Source organism: Microcaecilia unicolor, chromosome 3 (genome assembly GCF_901765095.1).
Source record: "Microcaecilia unicolor chromosome 3, aMicUni1.1, whole genome shotgun sequence".
Taxonomy (NCBI): domain Eukaryota; kingdom Metazoa; phylum Chordata; class Amphibia; order Gymnophiona; family Siphonopidae; genus Microcaecilia; species Microcaecilia unicolor.
In genome coordinates this window covers 181184274-181188073 of record NC_044033.1, presented here as the reverse complement: position 1 = coordinate 181188073, position 3800 = coordinate 181184274, and positions in this window count along the sequence as shown.

The following is a 3800-nucleotide window of genomic DNA, read 5'->3' as shown; positions in this document are numbered from 1 at the left end:
TGTTTGTATGACTTTTTAATATGTTTCTTTAGACTCCTGAGGCAGGCCTGTGTGTGAAGTGGGAATTGAACTCAGTTCCTCAGGACCAAAGTCCACCACCCTAACCACCAGGCCACTCCTCCACTATCTTTGTAAAAGGACCCCCACTAATGCTGTAGGCAACCACCTGGTTTCCTAATCCTAACACCATTCCTGAGTTAAGGACCAGTTGGGGACCAAGACATGTATGGCTGCACAAGGTGCCATTAATGTGGGGGTGCTGTCATAGTGGTGCTCTCCGATACACTTCCACGTTGTGGGCAGTGGAATTGAAGAGTTGGGGGGGGGGGGGTAATGATGCTGGGTAGAGGGTAAGGGAGCAAGAAAGGGTTTCTTGGTAATAGAGAGGTGTGGTAGCTGTGTTAGTCCACTTTTAAAGGTAATCAATAGAAATCAAACAAAATAAAACATGGAAAAGAAAATAAGATGATACCTTTTTTATTGGACATAACTTAATACATTTCTTGATTAGCTTTCGAAGGTTGCCCTTCTTCGTCAGATTGGAAATAAGCAAATGTGGTAGATGACAGTATATATAAGTAATGTCAAAAAAATGCCCACTGTCGATATTTATATATACAGCAATCTAACGATTCTACAATCAGTCTGTAACTCACAATACTGTACACTAATTCTCATGTATAGTCATTCTTCTCGTAGCAGACCTCAGAGGTATTGTGATGTTGAGCTTTCACTTTGATGTTATCAAACATCTAGTGATCAAACTTATATGCCTCTCGTCATTGGTCAATATATTTATATCTTTTTTTCTTTTTAATTATGTCTTTTAACTTTTTATATCCAATCTTTCTCAATCATCGTAAAATAAAAAGGAAAAAGTGAAAGCTCAACATCAACAATACCTCTGAGGTCTGCTACGATAAGAATGACTATACATGAGAATTAGTATACAGTATTGTGAGTATATATAAGTAAAACATCCAAGCATTTCATTGACAGTCTAACAGGGTGGGGGTGGGTAGGAGGTATGCATGGGAACATTAAAGCATTTCAGTGATAGTCTAACAGGATGGGGGTGGATAGGTGAGAGGAGGTTGATAAACAGAGCAATACAACTTTATGGTTTATAATGGGCTAGAAAACCCAGATCCTTGTTAAGTCCTGTCTGTTGGGTGTCAAAATATTCAATCATTCTGACTTCAAAGGTCTTACGTTCCTGTATTGTTTTAAAGTTACCTTTCAGGATTCTTACTATGAAGTCACTGGTACAGTGATCTGGTTTTGTAAAGTGCTGCCCCACAGGGGTGGGAGCCAGCATTCTTCATGTGATGTCTATGTAAATTAAATCTTGTCTTTAGCAGCTGGCCTGTTTCTCCAATATAGCAAACAATACAGGAACATAAGACCTTTGAAGTCAGAATGATTGAATATTTTGACATCCAACAGACAGGACTTAACAAGGATCTGGGTTTTCTAGCCCATTATAAACCATAAAGTTGTATTGCTCTGTTTATCCCTCCTCTCACCTATCCACCCCCGTCCTGTTAGACTATCATTGAGAAGCTTTGATGTTCCCATGCATACCTCCTACCCACCCCCACCATGTTAGACTGTCAATGAAATGCTTGGATGTTTCACTTACATATACTGTCATCTACCACATTTGCTTATTTTCGATCTGACGAAGAAGGGCAACCTTTGAAAGCTAATCAAGAAATGTATTTAGTTATGTCCAATAAAAAAGGTATCTTATTTTCTTTTCCATGTTTTGTTTTGGTTGATTTCTATTGATTACCTTTAAAAGTGGACTAACACGGCTACCACACCTCTCTATTACCAAGAAACCCTTTCTTGCTCCCTTACCCTCTACCCAGCATCATTATCCCCCAACTCCTCATTCCCACTGCCCACAATGTGGAAGTGTATCGGAGAGCACCACTATGACAGCACCCCCTCATTAATGGCACCTTGTGCAGCCATACATGTCTTGGTCCCCAACTGGTCCTTAACTCAGGAATGGTGTTAAGATTAGGAAACCAGGTGGTTGCCTACAGCATTAGTGGGGGTCCTTTTACAAAGATAGTGGAGGAGTGGCCTGGTGGGTAGGGTGGTGGACTTTGGTCCTGAGGAACTGAGTTCAATTCCCACCACGCACAGGCAGCTCCTTGTGACTCTGGGCAAGTGACTTAGCCTTCCATTGCCCTATGTAAGCCGCATTGAGCCTGCCATGAGTGGGAAAGCTCGGGGTACAAATGTAATAAATAAAGACGCACTAGCATTTTTAGTGTTCTCTAAAAATAGCATTTTTGCTCAGCACTACTGGGATTGACTCTTCTCACAGTCTGTATTGGTACTTTAAAGCTTATGCTTGGTGCAGTCACCTATCACTAGCCTTTTTAAAGGCTTGATTTGGCTTGCTTGCCTAAGCTGCCCCATCCATTGGCTTACAGAAGAAACAGACTCCTGAAGCAGGCGTGTTTCGCCGAAACATGGCTCCATGTCGAGTCTTTTAAGTTTTTTTTTTACATTTTTTAATAAAGGTGGATTATCTCTTACTCGCCTCCATGGTGTTTTGGAAGTGTCATGTTGATCACGCTATTTTTTTTGTTTTTTTTATCTTTCCCCTTGTAGCAGATCGAGTTTCTCCACTTTTGTTGGTTTTTTTCAGTTGAGAAGGAAGCAGATGAAGCCTAGGCCTTTACCTATGGGCACTTTTTTTTCTTTACATTTTTCATGCCAATTACATTTTTCTTAAACTTGCCTATCAGACATTTATGTGCTTCGACATTAGCTGCATTATGTTCGAAAGTTTTGATTAAACGCTAGTGTAATGAAAAATGCTGGTTTGTATGTTTTTAGGATAATCAGTCCACAAGACAGTATATAGCTTCATTTTGTAGCCAATGTTTGTGATTTTATTGTACCCTTGACACATACAGTGGCAGAAATGCAGCTGCATTGGGGGGCCCTTTTTCTAAGCTGCATAGGCGGCTATCTTGGATTTGGTCATTTCTGAGATGGGCGTCCTCGGTTTCCATTATCGCCGAAAACCGGGGACAACCATCTCTAAGGGCGACCTAAATTTCATGATTTGGGCGTCCCTGACCGTATTATTGAAATAAAAGATGGATGTCTATCTTGTTTCGATAATACGGGTTGCCCCGCCCCTTTACGGGGTCGTCCTTAGAGATGGGCGCCCACGTTCGATTATCCCCCGGCCTCTGTGTGCCCAACGCATGCCAATTTTGAGTTACTGCCGGCTACTGCATGGCCTTTGCGATAATTTCATTTCTGACGCATGTCCGCTACGCTTTTATTTTCTGACGTGCGTACCAGATGCGCGTCAAGTGGCATTCTATGTGCATAGGTCATTACCGCACGGTTAACACGCGAGACCTTACCGCTAAGTCAATGGCTGGTGGTAAGGTCTCAGACCCAAAATGAACGTGTGGCAATTTTAATTTTTGCCGCATGTCCATTTTCAGCAAAAAATTTTAAAAAAGGCATTTTTTTGCAGGTGCACTGAAAAATGGATCTGTGTGCACCCAAACCCCACGCCTACACTAGCACAGCCCATTTTTCAGTGCACCTTAGTAAAAGGACCCCTGGGTGATTTAACGACCCAGATTATATGACGGTAATTGTTAAAATCTTACCTGATACATAGGGGTTCATTTAGTAACAGTGTGTGTAATCTGCCACAGGGCTCATTTTATGCAGTGTATGCTGTTATTAAATAACCCCCCACAATGCACAATGGAACAGACCTTTTTTAAAAAGGATTTCTTCATTTGTTGACA